Consider the following 23437-nt stretch of genomic DNA (forward strand, 5'->3'; position numbering starts at 1 on the left):
AGAAAGTTTCCTTGTTCCTTGACTCCGTGTGGAGGGGAGTCCTAAGCAAAGCTCGGGTGTTTTGGTTGTATATATGCATATATATATAATGTATATGTATAATGTACACATAATGTATATGTATAATGTAATGTATAATGTATATGTATATATGCATATATAATATTCTCCTTCTCCTGCGAGGTCTTGACTTTCCAGGTTTGTTTAACTCCTTCTGCTGGGCATTTTCTTCTCTTCATTTTCTGTTGGTACCTGTTTTCTGGATATGAATGAGACACACACTCTGGAACTGCAAGGTGCAAGTTACATAGGATTCCTGCTCAGTCAGTTGCAACAGAAATGGGAGCATCAGATGATAATTTCTAGGACAAGGGTGTCCATTTCTAAATTAAATTGAATTTTAACAATGGCTTGTTAGAGTCACAGGCTTACATCCAGTCAGAGTGGGTTTATGTTGCTAACCTTTAAAACTTTAATTTGGTTGGCCATTGTTTTATGTGACTTCAGGAGTTTGTGATGCTCAGCTCCTGTTGCATAGGTATAATGGACTGTACTACCCAGATGTTTGGATGTAGTCTGGTTGCCAGTAATTAATAAATACTATTACTTAAGGCTATGAACGGAACTTTGATCATAAAATAAATGTTTACACCGGAGACATGCATTTGTTTTCCATTGTAATATGAATTTCCTTTGCCCTGATTAGCCCTGGATTCATCTTTTGAAGAATGCCAATTAAGTGTGATCTTCCCTAGAAGACAAATGCCTTTCAAACGCAGGCTGTGAGCAGAGGGGCACAGGCAATTGGCAAAACATCAAAGTCAGAGGCTGCAGAATTACATTTTAATCTTAATGCCTCTCCTCATTAAATTTTTAATTGTGGATAAAGCTCTTAACTTTTTGGTGACCATCTTATTTACAATGGAATACATGAACATCTCTAAACTGTAATATGTGTATGACAACATTTGTTACTTGTCAGCTTTATTTGTTTTTTAACTTTTGTGTATAATTTAAGTTTAGGAGCATACAAAATTCTGTGGTTTTGTTTCTACTGACCCAGAAAAATAACTTTGAAACATAGTGGCTTGAACACACACACACACGCACGCACGCACGCACACACATGCACGCACACACGCACACACACACACACACACACATGTGTTTAGCATAGTGTGCCTGCCGTTGGTTGGGAACTTGGTCAGCTGTGGAACCAGGACTTGGTTCCTCCTCACCTGGACCTCCTCCAGAGCTGCTGATGGTTACTCACAGCTTAGCATGAACGTTATAGGAGCAAACGTCCAAGTGTCTCAAGATATAGGAAGTAGAAGCCACCACTTCCCGAAGTTTGGACTCAGAAACAGCCTCAGTGTTAACTTGCTATAATTTTTTTCAAGTTTTCATAAAGCTCCAATTGAAGGGGATGGAACATAAAAACTACTTTTGGTGATGAGAGGTGTGCAAAAAATTTGAATGGCATCTTTTAAGCCATACTATAGATCCAAAATTGCTGACAACATATCATGCATGATTATAAATGGTATTTTCATTATTTGATTAACTGGCTTACTTTAAAGTATGAATTTCCCCCTTGCTAGCCTATATCGTTCTTCACCATCATAGTCATTTGTTCATATATTTACATAATAACTTTTACATTTTTTATTACGTTTATTTATTTGTGTGTGTGTGTCTGGGGTACATGCATGCCAAGGCAATATGGGTCCTGGAGTTCAAACTCAGGTTTTCAGGCTTGGCAGCGAGCTCCTTTACTTCCTGGGCCATTTTGCCAGCCCAATATTAATTTATAATAAAGCAAATGGACAAAGAGCTAGTCAGCAGAAGAAAAATCTCATCTATTTGTTGTCAACTACATGAAAAAGTGCTCATGAAAAAAAATAAAACATGAGTTAAGAAAATGAAACATGGGGGCTGGAGAGATGGCTCAACAATTAAGAACACTGACTGTTCTTGCAGAAGATCGGGGTTTGAATCTCAGCACCTTTTAACCCATGACAGTTGTTAGCTGCCATGACCCTGCACCTCTAACTCCTTCCGTGCTGGCTACTGCTGCTGCTGCTGCTGCTCAGGGGGGCAGTGCGCCGGGCTCAGGCTGGGTTAGAAACCGAAAGTCTGGTCCGGACCCTCCAAGTGGAGACCCTGGTGCAGCCCCCTGAACCATGTACAATCCGCTGCCTTTGGAGACACGCTCCACATACATACACTACACGGGCAGTTTGGTAGATGGAGGGCTTATTGATACTTCTCTGACCAGAGATCCTCTGGTTATAGAACTTGGCCAAAAGCAGGTGATTCCAGGTCTGGAGCAGAGCCTTCTAGACATGTGCATGGGAGAGAAGTGAAGGACAGTCATTCCTTCTCACTTGGCCTATGGAAAACGAGGATATCCACCATCTATATCCCAGCTGATATCCCAGTGGTGCAGTATGATGTGGAGCTGATTGCACTGATCCTAGCCAACTACTGGCAAAAGCTGGTGAAGGGCATTTTGCCTCTGGTAGGCATAGCTATGGTGCCAGGTCTCCTGGGCCTCATTGGGTATCCTCTTTATAAAAAGGCCAGCAGACCCAAAGTCTCCAAAAAGAAGCTCAAAGAAGAAAAACCAAACAAGAGTAAAAAGAAATAATAAATAATAGTAATTCTTAACAGCTAACATGGCAGCTAACAACTGTCCCTAACTGTGGCAGCCGCCAGCTGCGGCAGCTCCTCCATTCATATGGGCACCGCCTGTGGCTGCTCTTCTGCTCGCTAGATGCTATCTCTGATTGTTGCTGCTTCTGCCGGCCTGGACCCCAGGGCTGGTGAGGAGACTGTGTCAGCTGAGCCCCATTCAGACACAGGAGACCAGGTTTGGTGACACAGATCTACTTTATTGCAGAAGGGCACAAGCTTATATGGGGTAGGGGTCCAATCAAGAAGTTACAACTCAGATCTTTGGCAGGGCTGTGCCCTATCATGACATCCTGAACCAGACACCTCATTAACATAATTGGTTTCAGGTTACTTAGGTTCTGGTTTCCTTATAGGGCCTGGTTTCCTGGTAATCACGTGACCCAAACTGTCTAAGTGTTGCAATTTGGGGTCTCAAGGGTGGTGACTATGGAGTGGCTAGCTCTAGGCATCAATCTCATGAGCTGCCAATGGGAGCAAATGTCACAAGGCCTTCCTTGTGGCTTCAGTGGTCAGGTGTTGCCTCGGGCCTGCTGTATGGCTGTCATTAAGAATTTCACCCTAGGCTCAAGCCTGTCTCCCACACCTAACTCCAGTTCCAGGGGATCCAACAGTCTCCTCTGTCCTCTGTGGGCACATGCAGGCATAACACTCATGCACCTAAAATAAAAATAATAAATAAAATATTTTTTAAAAAAGAAAATAAAACATGCTACTGAGGAACTCTGCTTAACGTTGAAAGGAAAACCCAGAGCAAAGATAGAGGTGTGACTGTCTTTGGTAAAGTGTAACAGGAACACACTCTGCACAAGGCTCACCATTCTTTTTCTTTAATTTTTCTTTATGAGAATTTCATGCATGATTATTGTCTTTGCATTACTTCCATCCCTTTCCAGTCCTCCTCCCACTCCTCCCATGTTTCTCTCCTTCCCTCTCTTCTTGCCCTTCCTTTTCTTTGATCATATATATCATATATAATTATATATAATATATAATGTGCTCAGTCCATTTAGTGGTCCTCTTGTGTACCTCTATTTAGGTCTGCCACTTGGTATTAGATAACCTCTCCGGGAGCTCGTCCCTAGAGAAAACTGTTTCTCCCTCCCTCAGGATCCATTAATTGCCTGTAGCTCTTCATCTTGAGGTGGGACCCCATGACACCTCCCCCACCCACCTTGGCATATCACCTTGTTTGGTCATTATGCAGATCTTGTTAGGCTTCCACACTGTGGAGATTTCATTGGAGCAACTTCCCTATCAGTTCTAGAATGCCTTAACTAGCAGCAGGTGTCTTGTTTCTCTGGCTCTTACATTCTTTCTGTCCTCTCTTCCATGATGCTCCCTGAGTCTTAACTGTAGAGGTTCCATGGCTGATGTATCATTTAGGGTTGGGTACCTCACAGTCATTTATTCTCTGACCAGTTGTGAAACTTTGTAATAGTTTCTGTCGCAAAAAGAATCTTTTTTGATGATTGTTGAGAGGTACACTTCACTGTAAATATAAGGATACATTAAGAAACTATGATGGTCTAGGAAAGTGACAGAAGTCGGTTTTTCACTAGGGTGTATGACCTCTCTAGCTATGTGTACTTGGCATATATCTCTACTAGTCTGAGTATATCAAAGTATTGAAATCACTCACTACTAATATATATATATATGTATATGATAGGTAGATGATAGATAGATGATACATAGATCAATCTGAGCCTTAATAGTCGATAGTGCCTGTTTTATGAAATTATACATGTTGATGTTCAGTGCATATGTAATTTTTAATAGCCTCTTGATGACTTTTTCTTCTAATCAGTATAAAGTGCAGCACTTTACTGCCTCTGCATTAGTTTGAAAGCCTCTTTGTCAGATATTAGCATAGTTACACCTAGTTGCCTTCTGGTTCAATTTTTGTAGAAATTTCTTTTCATCTTCTCACTCTAAGGTTGTTTTTGTTTTTGTCAGCAGGGTGTGTTTCTCTTCAAAAATATTTTGTTATTTTTATTTTATATGTATGAGTGTTTTGCCTGCATGTATGTAAGTATATCCATGTCATGCAATACCTTCAGAGCCCAGAAAAGGGTGTCAGATCCCCTGTAACTGGAGTTAGTAACAGTTGTTAACCACCAGGTGGGTGCTGGGAACTGAACCCAGGTCTTCTAGAAGAACAGGCAGTGCTCTTAACTGCTGAAGCCCAGTGAGGTATTTCTTAAAGCCCCAAAATTGATGGGTTCTGATTTTTAATCCAATCTGTTAGACTATGTCTTTTGATTGGAGAATGGAAAGCATAAACATTCAGCCTTATTATTGAAGTTGTTCAATCTTCTCATTCTCGGTTTTGTAATGTTTGGTGTTTTCATAATCCTTACTTGCTTATGTATTACTCTAGTGCAGTCTTCCCTTTCCTATAACCCCATGGGTATAGTTCTCTTTCTCCTCTATAGGTAAGATTCCTTTGATACTTTCCATAATGTTGACTTAGTGGTCATGAATTCCCTTAGTCTATGTTTATCATGGAAAGTTTGCCATGTCTACCAATTGTGGTGGACACATTTGCTTTGTATGGTCTGGATTGGCAATTCCTGCTTCTCAGAGCTTGAAATACATCATTCCATGACATCTTGGCTTTTTCAAGTTTCTGTGGAGAAATATGTCGTTCTTCTGGTCTCCTTACCTTTATGTATCACCTGAGGTTCTCTAACAGTTTTCAATATTCTTTAATTGGTAACTTGTACTTAATGTTTTCATATATGATGACAGGGGAGGGCCTTTTCTGGCCTTATGTGTTTGGCATTCTATGTGTTTCCTATATCTGGATGGCCATATCCTTCTCCGTATTTATGAAATTTTCTGCTATGATTTTGTTGAATGCATACTATATACCTTTGGTTCATACACATTCTTGCTTGCTCTGGTTAATAAATTTATAGTCTTTTGGGGTGGAGTCTTTTTGAGACAGGGTCTCCCTGTAGCCACAGCTGGCCTGGAACTCTCTATGTAGACCAGGCTGGCCTTGATATCACAGAATTGCCTGCCTCTGCCTCCTGAGTGCTGGAATTAAAGGCATGCTCCACCATGCCAGGCCATGAATTTAGTTTTTTACTGGTGTTCCATGAGCTCACATGTTCTGCTTGTTCTGTCTTATGCTTTTATCATTATTATTGTCTGAATGTTCTAATTAATTTGCCTTGTCTTCAAGTCCAGTATTCAGTTTTCTACTTTGTCCAATTCTGTTGCTGAGGATGTCTACTGAGATTTGTTATTTGATTTACTGATCTTTACATTTCCAAATTTCAATGTGATCATTTCCAATATCTGTTCCTCTTTACTGTGTTGATTTCCTGTTTCATTCAGTTGTTGGCTTGTGTTCTCCTGGAGCAAACTTAGGAGTTACTCATATCCTCTTTTACCTAACAGAACATTCTTATGCTTATTCTTTTGAATTATTTGTCTGGGTTTTCATCTAATTCACTGTCCGTGGAATCCAACACTATGGAGTTGGTAATATTTGGAGGGGTCGTGTTGACTTAGGCTCCATGTTTTCTGTGTTTCTGCATTGGGGTTTGGTATCTCAGAATAAAGCAGATTTTTTTAACCATGCCTGTTTTCAGTTGATGTACCTGTGGTATTCAAACAGGACTAGGTTGTGGCATGTTTGAGGCACTCCCTACTGCTGTGTACTGATGGTGTACCTCTGTAGCTCGACTTTCAGCTCCTGTGCTCAGGGAACTGAACTTCGGCATCACTCTTAGAGTGAAATACCAACTTCAGCAGCAGCTACTGATAAAAGGGCCTGAGCTGTCTTCAGTTGCACATTTTGCAATGTAACAGGTATGGATGAATCCTTCCTGTTGAAACAAAATAGATATGCTTAACACACTAGGCAAGGTCAACAGCAGATTTAACACACAAATGCTATCTGTCTCCTTTTGGGGCATGAGTTCCTGTTTATTTTTCCTTTGTATATTTGTTTAATTATTTTAGTTCTCAAAGATTTGTCTTCTTAGGTATATAGAAAGAGAACCCATGTGTTCAAAAGATACATACAGAGATCTATATGATAGACCCCAAATACTTTTACATAAATTTTAATGTATTAATAAGATAAAATGATACACAGAGTAGAGTAAGATGCATTAGAATTTCAGAAATGATAATATGTGAAAAGAGTATTTGATCGCTTTTGTCCAGGCAGTGTATTACCTTGTTAAGACATTAAGATCCTGATGTTGAAACAGTAAACCAAGGTAGTACTGGCATTTCATATTTGTTCACTGTAGCCTGTATTTTGTTCCCTATTTTAAGCAAGCAAGCAACGAATGAACCAACCTACTAGAGAGTGCTTTTTAATTTCTGGAGCTGTAACTTTAACACCTCTGTACATTAAGAATTTGCTAGGTGATTTCATACCTACAAATTCAGTATGATCCAATTTAAGATCTTCCTGCCATTATTTTATACCCTTCGTACCTCACACAAAGTCCATAAATTTCCATCTACATATATTAGCAAAGGTCGTTATTTTGGAGAGTAGCATGCCTCCTCGGTGTTCACACTTAGTACCTCATCTTTCGGGGCCTCTGAGACTAGATTCTAGTCACAGGTTCAGAAACAAAGAAGAGCGGCCTGGGTGACCGGTCTGAAAGGGGAATCACAATATTTATAAGGAAAAGGCGAAGGCCTCACGGGAGTCCATTTCAGTTTCCTGAGACAATGCAGGGCTCATTTCCTCGGCAGTGGAGAACTTGCTTCTAGTGGCAGCAAGACCCACCAGAAGTGGATGGTCCAGTGCACCAAATTACATCTCGATTTGCCCACATATTTCCCAAACTTCAGGATTGCATCCCTTTTTAATCTGTACCCTCACTTGTGCATACTGTCACCATTACACTAAATTCGTGTGAGCAAGTTCCCAGAGACCTGGAAGACTGTCTACTTATATTCATGCACCAAACCGACTCTTACAATCTTTCCAGCCCCTCCTCTGCAATGGTCCCTGAACCATGGGTGGGTCAGGTTTAATATACGTACATAAACTTGACTATATAGGCTTTAACACATATGACAGAATGCGTGAAATCCAGTGGTGGGGGCAATAGGGAGTTGCAAATGGGGAAGGGGTTTAAATATGGTTAAATGTATGTATGAAATGCACAGAAATTCAATAAAAACATACAATGAGGAAAACCACAGATTGTTAGAAAAACGAGAATTATATTGATCTCTGTTATGTACTTTAAAAAATTCATTTTCAAAAAGTACATCCTGTTGGGAGTGGTGGCACACAACTTTAATCCCAGCACTCGGGAGGCAGAGGCAGGTGGATCTCTTCTGAGTTCAAGGTCAGCCTGGTCTACATAGTGAGTTCCAGGACAGCTGGAGCAACAGGGAGACCCTGTCTCAAAAAAAGACAAAACAAAACAAAACAAAACAAAAAAAACAAAAAACAAAAAAAAAGTACATCCTTCATGATGCTGGGAATGCAACTGGCATTTTAGTCCCTAAAGATCCTAGTTTCCTTTTTTGATTAATGAGACACATACAAGTGCTGGCAAGTTAAGCATTGTCTTCCTAGGGATGAAACAGCTAGGTGAGTATTAAAGTCTTACTTTTTCAGCATAAGCAGAGTTTCAGCTCAAAAGAAGGGAAGCCTAGTCTGAACTGTAAGGACAGACAGTCCCACACTGTCAGTTCCCAGGCTCAGGACATCTTGAAGGAAGGGAAGAGTAAGTCCTTTGGGAGAAGAGTCCCACTGGAATGCCGTTACTCTTTCTCCTAACATTTCTCAAAGAGAGTTCAGCCTTTAACCAGAAGATCTGTGTATCTGGACAGAGGATACTTAGATCTTTTGGTGATTACTGAACCTTCTGAACAAACATTGGTTCTAGGAGACCCAAAACATTATTTTAATCTGGCAGTCAGGGAGTGCCTGATGGAGGCCAGGTGATAATGGAGTTTTGTCTTGGGTCTGTGGACCTTGTGGATTCTTGAACCCATCCTATAGTAACTTCCTTAACTGTGGGATTCATAATTGAAATAGCAACTGGTAGAAAAACCACATTGGTTCTCTGACCTATGAATGAGAGCTATCATGATAGAAACATACAAAAGTTAGCAATTCATATCAACTTTACCTAGAAAGGTAAACCATCTTCAATTCCATATTCCTGGAGGACTGATTCCCACCACATTCCGACACAACTCAGTTATTTTTCTGTATACAAGACAAATAGATCTTGGAGAATGATGGTGAATTCGTGTCAAATTAAGCAGATGGTGACAGATTACAGCTATGATAAAAGGTAAACTGGTTTTGCTGCTCGGGTACATCAAAACAACTCTCTTGATAAATTGTATGTAGATATTCATCTGAAAAGTGCCTTTTCCTTCAGACGTGACCTTAAGGGTCACCAGAAAGTGATTACCTCCAGCTGGAAAGTCCAACAATATACCTTCACAGCTCTACCTTAGTGATATATCAGTTCTTTGGCCTAATGTCATAGATTAGCTTGCAGGGATCTTGACAACCTTTCCCTTCTACAAGAAACCCCACTGTTCCACTACTCTGATGACATGGTACTGATTGGATTCGATAAGCAAGAGCTCACTACTCTGGACTTATTATTAGTAAAGCATTGTGTGTAAGATAGCAGGAAGTAAATCAGTCTAAAATGTGGTGGCTTTTTCCTTCAATGAAATTTCTAGAATTCCGGGACCTAGGATATGTCAACATGTCCCATTTAATATGGAGGAAACACTGTCACATCTTGGTCCTATTACGAACCAAAAAGAGGATCAATGTCTATGGTAGGATTCTGTGGCTTTCGAAGACTTTAAAAGAAAAGGTTCATTGCATGACATGGGTGCACTTACATACACGCAAGCAATACACACATACACATAAAATAAAAATAATAAAAAAATATTTAAAAAAAGAAAAGGTTCTGCAATAGGCCCAGGGAACTGCTCTTCTTCGTGGACCAGGTGGATCCAGCTGATCCAAAGTGGCTTGAAACATCCATGGAGACTGGAGGACTGTTTGATGCCTTTGAGTGAATCAGCAAGACCTGTACGATTTGCAAACAAAGTACTGTTTTCCTCTGTGCATCACTTCTCATCTCTTTTAAAAATATTTTATTTATTATTTTTTATATGTATGAGTGAATTGCCTACATGTATGTAAATGCACCCATGCCGTGCAATGTCTGCAGAGGTCAGAAGAGGGTATCAGATCCCCTGCAACTAGAGTTATGAATGGTTGTTAGCTCTCATGTAGGTGCTGGGAATAGAACCCAAGTCCTCTGCAAGAGCAGCCAGTGCTCTTAATGACTGAGCCATGTCTCCAGCCCCCACTTCTCACTTTTGAGGCAGTTTTTAGGTTGCCATCGGACTGATAGCAAACTGTGGACCACTCAATTACTATGTGATCTGAGCTACTCAACATGAACTGGGCAAACTGGATGTGTGGGGCAGCACTCCATCACAACAGAAAGTGGTTATATATTTACCTAAGTAGGCCCTGAAGGCAGAAAAGTAAATTACATAAAAAAGTGGGGCAAATACTCACGTTTTCTACTCCTGATACACCTCCTTTTCTCTCCAAGGCTGCACCTGTGGCCTCATGAGGAGTTCCCTTTGAACAACTGAATGAGGAAAAAGTAAACCTAGCTTACAGATGGTATTCCATGCTCTACAGGCATCTACCAAAAGTGGACAGCTGTAGTTGTACACCCTCATTTGGAACACACCTGAAGGACAACAGTGAAGCAAAATCCTTCCTGGGCAGAACTTCAAGCAGCACATCTGGTTATTCATTTTTCCTGGAAGGAGAAATGACCAGACATGTAATTATATACTGATTAATGGGCTATGGCCAATGGCTTGGCCAGATGGGTAGGGACTTTGAAGGCACAGAAATGGAAAACTGGAGACAGGCAGGCACGGGAAGAAGTGGGGAATCAAATTTTTCTGATTGGTTTTATACACAAAGATATTTGTGTTACATATGAATTTTCATTGTAGGATAATTTTAATAGAAGGAGATTTTAAGAGTTAAGTGGAAAGTATGACTCATTCTGTGCTTACCTTACCAGTCAGTTTCTTTTCCTATCTATTGCCCATGGGCTCATGAACAAAATGGCCTTCATGGCAGAAGGAGAAGTCATTTAAGAGTTCAGTAACACACACTTTTGCTTACCAAGGCTGACCTGAGTTAGAGCCATTGTTTAGTGGCCTATATGCTGACAGCAAAGACCAGTACCAAGTTCCTGACAAGGCACCATTCCCTGCAATAATCAGTCAGTGACCTAAGGACAGCTTATTACAAGGGATGGCTTCCATCACCGGAACAGACCTTCTGTGTGTGGATCTGCCTTCTCTGCACACAACCTGTCTGTGCAAACTAGCTTCTCCGGGTTGAGAAAAATGTCTTCTTTAACATCATGCTGTTGTATACAGCATTGCTTCTGATCAAGCCAGCCACGTGCCTGTCCATGAACTACGGTGATGAGCCAGCAGTCACAGTTTTCACTGCTTTTTACCATCTTCCTTATCATCCCGAATCAGTTGTCCTGAGAGAATTGTGTTTTGAGGACTCACAGTAGCAGTGAGGTGGGTATACGTTGTAGGACAGAAGGTCAATCAGCATCTGACATAGGGCACTATTTCTCACACACCCAAGATTCACAGGTCCAGGAATCCAGCAGTGCCTTACTGATCTTCCAGTGATTCACTAGCAACGTTTCCACAACTTTATTTTCTACTGATCCAGTGGTCTTAGGTCCAGAAGGAAGAGTGCTTTACAAGAACACATATCAACGATTCCACTGAAGGCTATAAATTAAGATTGCCCCTATGATGCTTTGGATTCCTCATTCTGTTGGATTAACTGGTTAGAAAGAGACTTTCGCTGTTAGCTGGGCTATTGATTCTAACTCTCCAAAGGAAATTGAACAGCAGTTCAACAGTGGAGGTAAGATAGACTATGTTTGGAATACAAGTAATGGTTGCTTAGGCATCTCTTAGTGTCACTTTATTTTGTAATTAGGACAAAGGAAGTACTGAGTGAATGATGAGAAAAGGCAGTTATCAATATTAGTTATGATCATGTGACCAATGACAGGAAAGAGGACTATATTGTCTTTGGCAGTTCAAGGGATAGAACTCGGGGCTTTGCGCACGATAGGTAAGTGATCTTACACTGAGCTACATCTCCAGACTATGCAGACTGCAATTGTGAGTTCCTCATTTTGTTATCCCTATGTTCATATGTGCATGTAGAGCCTGTTTTTTCTCTTATCTCCTTATCATTAAATATGAGATATACTGACTTTATACCATAGTGTCTAAGTACTTTCAAATTTACAACTTAGTACTTAATTTATAAGATATAAAAAAAAACACCAGTTAAGGACTTTAAATCTTTTTCAGGGACAAGGTTAGTGTGATTTTGGTTGTATGTAGGTTGGTTGCATTGTGTTAGGAAGGAGTATGGCTTTAAGGGATGTACAAGGGTATCAAATTGAAAAAGGGTTGAGCACTTCGTCTTCAGCTGGTGGTACTGTTTGGGGATTTGTGGGACCTTTCAGATGTAAGGAATACCTAATTCATGAAACTAAATCACTAGGAGAAATCTTGAGGGTTATAGACCTGCCCAGCTATGTATCACCTTGGTCTTGTGCTCTGCTTCCTGGTGCCACAAAATGTAAGCAAGCTTCCAGCTTCGGTCACACAGACAGCTTCTTCATCTACTATGTCATTATAGACTAATTAGACAGTGCCTTTGTAAGTTGTTTCTGCCAGGTATTTTTTCATGGTGATGGGAAAAATAATTTGCTTAGTGATAGTAAATTCTGTATGCCCAGTTGGCTAGGCCATGCCATGGGTTAAGTACATGCTCAACCAATCTGGATGCTTAGGTGCAGAGCTGTTGGTTGAGATTAACATTTAAATTAGCAGACTTTGAGGGGTCAGAGTGCCCCCCAGAAAGCAGTTGTACCTGATCCAATCAGTCAAAGGGCTCAGCAGTATAAAAGCGTGATCTCCCATACATAAGAGTGAATTTTGCCAGCCGATGGTCTTGAAACATGAACTGCAACATTAGTTTTCCCTGTGTCCCTTTCTGTTGATCTTCACTCTTGAAATGAAACACCTGCTCTTTTGGGTCTCCAGCCTGGAAGCTTTCAGACGTGGAGTAGAGTAGGAGCTAGTCCTCGTCTCCTGCCGAGTGTGGACTTGCCAGCCTGCATGATCATGTGAGCCAATTCCTTCAGTCTCTCTCTTTTCATAAACTTCACTTGTTTCTTTTCTTTGGGGAGCCCTGAAAACCTCTCCACTGAGGCAGAAGAAAAAAAGCAGTTTAATTACTGGCTAAATATTAAACCGGAGTGTGATACATGTCACAGCAATCCTATGAATTGTGAAGACAGGAGGAAGCCTCCTCTTTACAGCTACTAAATACAATCATTACATACATGTTCTTGTGGTGATAACTCTTCAAGTTATTCTGTGACACAGTTCATCCCATATTTAACACGTAATCAGAGCTACTACCATCTTCAATAGTTGATTGGCATTATCAAAAGGAGAAATAAACTTCTCATGTCTTTACGAGAGGGAGTAGTTGTGGAGTGATGTCCCACCAAAGTTAGTATCCAGCCCTCCCTCTGACACTGGAAGACAGGGTGCTATCACTTTCGTGTTTCAGTTTTAGATAGATGGCGCTCAGCTTCCTGAGAAACTCGGTCCTAGTCTATAAAATTGGCAGGCAGTTTATTAGGGTTTAAAAAAGATTTACCTATATTTCAGAGGATCGTGGTAAGAATTTACAAAAAGTTTACTAAAGAAAATGACTGAAAACTAAAAAGTGGTTGTTTTTTTTCCTGCTGGAAGTCAGAAAATCAGCCCTTTTCCTTTCTTGATTTGATTTACCTTTACACCACTTTTGTGTTTACAGATTCATTCTTGCTCTCCTACGAGAAGGGATTCACTCATTTTCACAGTTCATAGTCCATTCTACCAGTGTAGTACTTTCTATGTATTCAGTTTCCTTTGACACTTGTCTTATCTATAGTTTTTATTTTTACTGTTGAAAAACAGCTTTCTACTGTAAATGTACGAGGCCCCCAAGTTATTAGCATAGAAGTAGAATCACATAGGCTAGAGAGGTGGCTAAGTGGTTAAGAGTATTGGCTGTTCTTACAGAAGACTTGGATTCGAATCCCAGCACCCACATGGTGGCTAACAACTGTCCTAACTCTAGTTCCGATGCACTCTTCTGACCTCCAAGGAATTGCATGACACAGGTACACTTAAATCATATGCAGGCAAGAGTCATACACATAGAAAATAAAAATAAATTTAAAACAATTTTATTACATTTGTTTATTTACTTTGTGCTTTGGAGCATAAATGTACCACAGAATGCGTACGAGGGCAGAAAACAACTTTAAGAATTGGCTATCTTCTTCTATCATATGGATCCTGGGACCGAATGCAGGTCAAAAGGCTTGGTAGCAAGTGCCCTTACCTACTGAGCCATATTGCCACCATGGTTTTACTATTTCTTTTCTTTTTCCCTTTTTAGAATAGAGTAACCTATGTTTGTTAATAATCATAAAAACTATAACATACTGAAATGTTAAACAATGGAAACATAATTTAGGATTCAGATTTCCCAATATACATTTTCTTTAAACATATCTTTTTTTGCAAAAACCCTAAATTTCAGAGTGAACTTTATTTACCTTTTTCAGTCATGATTTGTGCTTCTACTTCCTCTTTGAGAAAGTCATCTTTACCACACGATATTGAAGATACCAACCTGTGTATTTAATTTAAGCTATTCTTTTTGTATTTGAATCTTTGAATCCTAAAGATGATTGTGATGTCTGGTATGTGATGTTTTAAAAGTATGTCTCTGTTTTTAAAAGTATGTTTAGGACTGGAGAGATGGCTCAGTGGTTAAAGGCACTGACTGATCTTGCAGAGGACCTGAGTTCAATTCCCAGCACCCACATGGTGGCAAACAACCATCTGTAAGTCCAGCTTCAGGGGATCTGATGCCCTCTTCTGACCTCTGCAGGCATTACATGCACTTACATACATGCAGGCAAAACACTCATACACAAAAAATAAGACATGAACTATTTTTTAAAAAGTATCTAACAAGTTATTCAGACAGTAATTGTTTTGTTGATTCATTTTGTCCAATTGCTGAGGTTTCCAATGTCTTTTCTGCCATGTTCCATGTTTCTATGTGAGCCAGTGTTTATGATACCCTCTGTTCTATAGTGTCCCTGTCATGGTCACTGATAGGACAGTTAATATTGGTTTCAACATGGATTCCATCAACCCTAATTCTGCTCTTGATTCTCTTCGATCCTCCTCTTTGCTTTATTCTTTCGACCTTTCATGACTTCCTAAAGGATATTATTTGTGTTTTTGGTTTCTTACATTTTTACTGTTGTGATTCTAGTTTTTGGCTTTTCTGTTTCTTTAGAGCCTACCCGTATAGCTCCATGTTCTATCACCTGTAAAGATTCTTGGGTTATTTTAATTTTTTTTTCATTTATTTATTTTGTGTATGTGTGTGTGGAGCACAAGCCATGGTGAGCTTGTGTGGAGGTCAAAGACTGGGAGTCAGTTCTCTCCTTCCACTGGTGGGTCCTGGTGATAGAACTCAGGTTTGGTGGCAGATGCCTTTACCCACTGAGCTATCTTGCCAGTTGAGATATTATTCTTTAGCTATTGGCCATGCCCTCACCCATGTTCTTCCAGTCTGTAGAAATAATTAGGCATATGAAGCTTATTTTTATTCCCTAAACTTTTATTTTTTTTAATTTTATGAGTATGAGTGTATCGCCTGCATGTGTGTAAATGCACCTGTGTTGTGCAGTAACTGCGGAGGACAGAAGAGGGCATCAGATCCCCTGGTACTGGAGTTATGGACAGTTGTTAGCCCCATGTGGTTTCTGCGATTCATACCCAGGTCTCTGTAAGAACAACCAGTGCTCTTAACTCCTGAGCCATCTCTCCAGCCCGTTAGTCCCTAAACTTTGAAATGATTTCATTTACTCATGCTGCATTTGCCCAATCTCTTCAGACACTATTTGTTCATTTTTCTCTTTGTTTTTGTGTCATGTTTAGCTTATCTTCTGACTCTTCATCTTCAATGACTACATTTTAAAAATATAATTTTATCTCTTGATGGCTTGTTTTCTTACATATTTGATAATTATTTGGGGACTGTGAGAAAACTGTGTGGGACTTTAGTGGGAGATATTGTCTTCCCAAGAAGTTTTGTTAACGTGCAGTCCACTTGTTTGGAACTCTTCCTTACTCCTGTAGCATGATGGTCTACCCCAAATACACGCGGTGACAGGAGCATGGTCAGATTGTGAACAAGAGACATTTTCATTTCTGATACCTCTTCCATCCAGGAACAGAGAGCTGCCTCAGGCCACTGTTTCTTGGCTCTCTTAGCTTCTTGAATGCAGACTCAGTTGTGTGCTGATGTTCTGGTAGAGCTGTTTCTTTCTATGGGGGTCTTATGTCCCAAAGTTTCCCTCTTGGCAAAGCCCACAGCCGAATCCTCAGTGTCCAGCATTGAAAGACTTCCTCCCCAAAGAGCCTGTGACTGGTATCTGCCCACTGACATTTCCTGCATCGTTTCTTTTCACCCAACTTTTAGGTTTTTTAAATTATCATTACTATCATCATTCATTTTGCCTTTGGGAATCTTCCCAGATGTTCTTTTCAGATTAATGTTGCATTAAAAAATATGGAGTTTGGAGGGATAATTTATTTAATGTCTTTTTAGAAAATGCAGTGTTTGGTAGAGGACATTTGGAATATTAATTCTCAAATGGCCAGAAACAAAAGTTCAACACCATTTCAGAAATGCAAATACCCAGTATTTCAATCATTTTGCTCTCCTATGGGAAAATAAAGTAATAATTATCTTGCAATGTGAGAAATTCTGTTGCAATGCTGAAAGTTTAAGTGGGGGAGGGATATATGTCATGGTGAAATGTTACTAAGAGGTGACACTTTAATAGAATTCTTAGTACAATTTTCTTAGCCAAGTCTCTGTTCTAAGATCCTCATGTGTGGTAGTACCTACAATGTGAATTTTAACTCAGATCTAATATAAATTCAGTATTTGCAAATGGCTTCATAATTAGAATGTACTGATTTAATTTTAATAATGAACCAGGTAAGACCACTCTAGTAGTAGAAATAAAATGTTTTATATGAATCTTATTAAGTAGTTAACACTCTAGGGAAATTGGAAAAAATTCAAGTTAAATTGTTAAATTTCTTCACAACACTGGAAGATTCAAGTGGTCTTTTTTTTTTTTTTCACAATTCATCTTATGGCTATTAGAATATTTTCTGAAAGAAAAAAAATGTCAATGAGTGATCCTTTTTCCACTAAAGAAATTTTAATTAATTACAGTTTTTCATTTCTTGTTGGATATTCTGTTCTGTCTGAATATTCGGCTTACAATTCATTACTATCAAGCTGAATCTGGGGAATTTTCTTTCATTGAGCCAATCCACGGATGCCTTGCTTTCTTTACGCTGTATTTTGTGTATGGCAAGATGAAATAGCCATGGTTCTTACCTTTCTGGTGTCATTCAGTCCAGTGGCCTGAGGGAGAAGGACAAGAGAAGGACCCAAAGCATGTGAAAAAAATCACATGACAATGTAAAATACCATAGTAGAAGCTTATGTATGCAGTCTTCCCTAATTTTTAAAACATTTCATATGTCCTCTATGATATTATTAGTGTCTAATTTTAATGCGCGTACTTCTGTTTATTGAAAGAGAAGACATGAATGTTGTGGTTGTGACATCTTTTTCAGTCCTCCATCACATAGAGCAGAGTGCCTTGCCTGGAAAATACAGGAAAGACACAAAACTTGTAGTACCAATGCTGATAGAAATCACATAAGTGTCATTAGCCATGTGCTCGCCTCTGTTCTGGGTTTTATATTTTACCCACAGTGATCTGAGAAATCAGTGTGCGTTAGTTACTTTACTCATTGCTGTGAGCAAAGTATTTGAGAGAAATAAAAGGACAGGCCAATTTCTTTTGACCTAAGTTTTCAGTGAGATTTTAGTTCAGTATGGCAGAGAAGGTGTGGATCCATCCACAGTGGCTGGAACAGGAGGTAGAAGTGACCTCACATGGTGGCAGGCAGGAGACAGCAGAGGTCAGAACTGAGAGTGAGTGAGTGCAGCCCTCAAAGGCCTGCCCCTTCTGGTCTGTCTCTGCCAGCTAGGCCACAGCCCTGAAATTCCCAAAGGTTCCCAAACTGTGCCACCCACCGGGAACCAAGTGATCGAACATGATCCTGTGGAGGAGTTTTCAGACTCAGACCCTAGCAGGGTACGGTCATTATCATACAGCCAACGTGGGAACTGAACCTTGAGTAATATTACTTAAGCTGCTCAGCTTCCCACAGCTGGTAATAGAGCTCCCAGAGCTGGGACCGAAGACACTCAGGAAACATATACTGAAGTTGTAATGAACTGATACTATGTGGCTTTCCAAAGAAAAACTTAAACACAAAAGTCTTGGAAAATCTACATCTAATACTAACACATGTCTCTTTGTTTTCCAGACCGCATCATTGGTGGAGAGTATAAAATTCTATCAGTATTAAAAGTCTTTTTTGTGTCTGGTAGAAAGCTCTTTAATGTCCTTACCTTAAGACATGAAAGTTTGACATATTTTACCTCTAGCAATTTTTGGTTTTGTTGTCCTGTTTTTCAAGCTGGGTAGTCCTCAAAGGACAGAAGCCTCATTAGTATGTAGGCTGTTCCTTATGTTTTACAGGGAAACTTCCCAAATGCTCTGAATATAAATAAGTTTTACCTACAATGCATAACAACTGACTTTATAACTTGCATATTAATGGAATGTACTGACTGAAAGTCATCTGGAAACCTGGACTTTTTTCTCCTTTCTTCTTCATGGTCCTTTACCCTCAGGCCCTGAGATAAACACAGCTTGCTGGAGTTAGGAGTTTTATTAATCATGCGGTCCAAGGAAACTCCAGTTTGAAGAAGGTTTGACTCACCCTGTGCCACCCCGAAAGCGAAGGAGAATAAAAATGGGAGCAGTTCTGCCTAGAGAGGAGACTGCCACACAGAATAATTAGAGGCATGATTAGGGGAAGCATGCGTTATCACTGTGAAAAAAAGTTGTAAGAATTCTTCCCAGTATTCAAGTAAATTGCAGTTAGTGGATGGGGCATGAGTACTTACTTCAGGGTGGCCTGCCTGATGGAACTTATACATGTGACAGAGCCGGGCTATGGGACTGCAGAGGAGTAAGGGCTGTGTGCTGGCTGTTGTGTACAGGAAAGCTGTTTATTCATTTGATATGTTTATGTTTAACACATGTTCTAGGATGTTGGAGAGGAATGAAATCTAAACTTGGGCCCTGGGGAAGGGGCGAGTGAACAATTGGGACCTATAATCTAAGGAAAACTGGCAAAAACAGTAGATTTGCTCATTAAGAAAGGAGCACACAAATGGCCAAAGTGTAGAGATTAAGAGCCTATAGAATGCTGGTCCTTGGACAGGACTCCTACATTAAACTTCACCCACCCAGTGCTCAGGGAGCATTGTGGAAGGGGGTGTGTGGAAAGAGTATAAGAGCCAGGGAGGAGGTGCACAGCCAAATGGAAACAGAGTCCTACAAGCTCCTGGGATCCTGTTCATATGAACCTACAGCAATGGTGAAGCATGGACAAGTCCCATGTACACTCAAGCAGACAAAATCCCAGCATAGAACTGGGGAGATGGACAGCTGACCCCAATCTTAGCTGAAGAAATATTGGCAAGTGATTACTGCTGGATGAGGAAAAGCTGATCTTCCTAAAGCAAGAGACTCTAGATAGGCTAACTAGCCCTCAGATGATGAACTTGTAGTGAGGAACGTCTGGGGACACTAACTTGATACTCCTGGAATAGTGAAAATGGAAGAGATTGGAGTAAGGCTTGTACTTCTAAAGGATGAAACTGGTATAAGGAATAAATTCAAGTTCGTATATTTCTGCACACTTTTGTAGTAGCAAACAGCTTTTAACATTAGTCATTAGAGCTGGCCCTGCATAGAAACCAGTCGTGAGCAATGAGGTTTTGCACAACAGAGGTGAATCTTTCAGGCAGCATTTGACTCAGTGGATTCTATGCCCTGCCTAATGTGAGGGAGATCTAAAGCCCACTGTGCTCGGCTATACAGGAAGGTAGAGCTCAAGATTCAAAGCATTTTTGCTTCTATTCAGTCTTATTCACTGAACAGGAAAGGCACTCAGGAAACAATTCTTGAAATAATTGGGTTTAGACTGCAGATAAAAATTTCACTCATTCTTCAGGAGCTATTAGGACTTTTCTGTGGCATAAAATCTGCCAGTGAGCATAATTTTTAAGCACATTCATGTTTTCATGCGTAAACTCTGCTAATATTTCAAAGTATTCCTCTAGGATAGTCTAGTTACTTTTATTCCTAGCTGTTCTTGCATTACTCTTGGCATTGTAGGAAACTGGGGCAGAGGGCACTTTATTTCTTTTTGGATGCAGACATGAAAAGCTCATCTTGAGTGACAGAAGTCCACCAGTGATTGACAGAGGACTGACAGCCGCCACTTGAGTGACTACAACTAGAGCTTTCATGCACTGTCAGCTGCAAGTTCTAAAGCAGTCTCGAAACTGCTCATTCTCATTCCACACATATAGAACCTGAGCCTGTGAAGGTTAGCTCAAGGTCTTCAAACTCTTCTCTTTGACTTCCCAGGACCTGCTTTTAGTATGCCAAGACAAATAAACTAAAGTAGGCTATTACCTGTATGGCTATACTCAAGCCATTCTTGATTAAGGGATTTCCTGCTGTTTTAGGAAGGAACTGTTCCTTCACCTTAAAACACCCTTGCAACTTTTCTCTTTGAAATAGTCTAACTCTTTACCTAACAGTTTTCCAGCCGTTCTTCACCATTGTCTTTCCCCTTTGCCTTAACCTTGAGAACTATCACCACAATATGGTCAAGCCTTAGCACAGCATGCGTAAGATGCATTAACCCGCTGTACACGGTCATCCCTCAGTATCCACAGGAGATCAAAGAAACAGGAATGTGAGCCTACCCAAGTTCCTTATAAGAATGTTACAGCTTTCTGTGCTTCCCAGAGAGGGGTCTACACAGTGCTGTTCTTGATTTCTCCTGTTTAAAGGGAAATTTTCATACGTTGACTGGCAACTTTGATGTCCTACAAATGAAAGAGGAGGGGGTGTGTATCTACATTCCTTTCAGCAGAAACCCACTTAGGTAGCACCAACCTTGATTTCCACATGAGACCTACGTACAAAAGGAGAAGTAATGGTACGTGCATCATAAATCCTAAGTGGACCTGGGAGAAGCGTCCGAGGGCAGCTTGTGCCATTAAACCCTGTGATGTCATCATCGCCTCCTCCAGGAATGCTAGTAGGCCAGTGGGCTGTGCTAAAATTTACCTCTGTGCCTGGAGTCTCTCTAACTGCTGCAATATCACTCCTGGGACTTTCACTAACCAAATCTATGCAGCCTTAGGGGAGGTACATCTTCTGTGCTGATGACTGGTCCTAGAGTTAACCACCAACCTCTCAAAGAGGTGTCACTTAGCCTGCCTGCCATTGCTATGCATGACAGAGATTCTCCTCTTCTACATGTGGACATTGCCATCCCATGTAATAACAAGGGCGCTCACTCAGTGGGTCTGATGTGATGGATGCTGGCCTGCGCAGTTTTGCACTTGTGGCACCGTCTCCCATGAGCACCCATGGAAGGGGGTCGAACCTCATTTCTGCTTCTACAGAGATCCTGAGGAAATTAAGAAGGAAGAGCCAGCCACCAATGGGAAAGCTGTTGCTGAGGAGATTTCAGGGCAAACGGACTGCGCCACCTCCTGAGCTCATGGCTGCTCAGCCTGAGGTCCACTGGTCCAAGGGCAACCAGGTATCCCCTGTGCCCATCCAGCAGTTTCCAAGGGAAGACGACTGGTCTGCAGTTCAGGCCACTGGATGGGTAGGAACAAACACTGAATGTCCATAACCTGTTATGCAAAATGGAAAGAAGGTGGTTGAAAGCCACACAGTTTCTACAATTGAAAGCTGTAGCACTGCATGGATCCTCGTGTGTTCTGGTAATGACTGTTGATCCCGTCTAACATCTAATAGAATGTAAATGTTATGCAAATAATTTCCCAATGCAGTGGTAAATATCTGTACATGTTCGGCACAGACACAGTGTTTTTCCCTTAAAGAGCCCCCACCACGGTTGGATTCATGAATGTAGAACTCATGGATACAGAGGGCTGCCTGTGCTCATTCTCCAGCGTGCATCAGTGGTTCTGAAGTAACCACTGGCATCATCATAGTTACACGTTTAGAAGGCCTTAAGGACTAAGTATTTTCTATAAGATCTTTGCAAGCTTCTGTTCACAGATATTTCTCCCTCACTTCTGCTAATTTCAATTTGTCCACTCACCAGCTGCTAAACTGCAAATTTTCCCTGGAGTCCTGCCCGGCCCCAAGGTTATCACAACCCAATTCTTAGAAGTTTCTCAGAATTTGAATAATAAACAATTCCTAGAACAGAACTGATTGGGGTTTTTCCTTTCATAAAAGATTTTCTTCAGATATCTTAAGGACAAAATTTGAAGCTTAATTGATTTGGTTGAGATTGGAAATTACTTGTTTTAGGAAAACTAGGTAATTAGGGATTTTGTGAATTTATCCCTCAGCAAACATATAAAACAATAGTGAACTATTTTTATTTTCAAAAACTAATGCTGAAATTTAATTATCTCATGAAAGTATTGCATGTTGAGGCCTCGGGGAGGTTAGACTATGGGACCTTTGTTTCCATGAATGGATTAAGGTATTACTGAGGGAGTGGGTTAGTGATAAAAGAAGGCAATTTGACTCTCTCTCTCTCTCTCTCTCTCTCTCTCTCCCTCTCTCTCTCTTCCTCTTTTTCTCTTGCCATGTAATGCTTTAGCCATGACATGACACAGCAAGACAGCAGTCAAGCAGAAATGACATTACCAGACACAGCCCTTTAACCTCAGCTCCAGAACTGTGAGACACATAGACATTTATTATCGATAATTTTTCCTGTGTAATGTTTTGTTATAGTAGCAGAAAATAGACTAAGACATGAAACAATTAGTGTCATGCTCTGAGCAGTTTATAATACCATGTCTTTTCTCAGAGGAAATGCATGTGGTCCAACTACAGTCACATTCTATAATTAATGAAAGTGAAGCTTAGTGTAAGTAACTTCTGATGTCACAGACAGTAAATGTCAGTTTGAGCTTCAAACTTGGATGTCCGTACTTCTAAAGCTTGGAATTCTAACCCCTACAGAGCATATTGTTTTAAGCCATCCCTTAAAACGATGAGTAATCTGCACTGAAGGCACAATTCATTTGCTAAATTGTTATGCGACCAAGTGTTTTCATGTGCAGCAAGATTTCTTACTTGATCACAAATTATAATTACGCTTCAAATAATTCTTTCGTTAGCTCACCTTACTTTTAGAATGTTTTTTAAAGATGTGAAAGCCACATCTTTCTATAAAGGAAAGGGGGCAGAAAGCACTTTAGTGGACTTAAAAGTATGTTAATTTGTGCTTAACAGACAGAGCCATGTTTATCTGTTTTATAGTCTTGAAAGCATGAGATTATATCATTTATTTAAAT

The 23437-nt window shown here is 40.3% G+C and overlaps 2 pseudogenes; both read left to right on the plus strand.

Annotated features, from left to right (window-relative positions):
• Positions 1-2034: 2034 nt before the first annotated feature.
• On the plus strand, positions 2035-2650 carry LOC103751534 (annotated as a pseudogene).
• A 15170-nt stretch (positions 2651-17820) lies between these two features.
• Positions 17821-21786, plus strand: LOC103751539 (annotated as a pseudogene).
• The last annotated feature ends 1651 nt before the right edge of the window (positions 21787-23437 follow it).

The sequence above is a fragment of the Nannospalax galili genome, unplaced genomic scaffold (genome assembly GCF_000622305.1).
Source record: "Nannospalax galili isolate Female #2095 unplaced genomic scaffold, S.galili_v1.0 scaffold487, whole genome shotgun sequence".
Taxonomy (NCBI): domain Eukaryota; kingdom Metazoa; phylum Chordata; class Mammalia; order Rodentia; family Spalacidae; genus Nannospalax; species Nannospalax galili.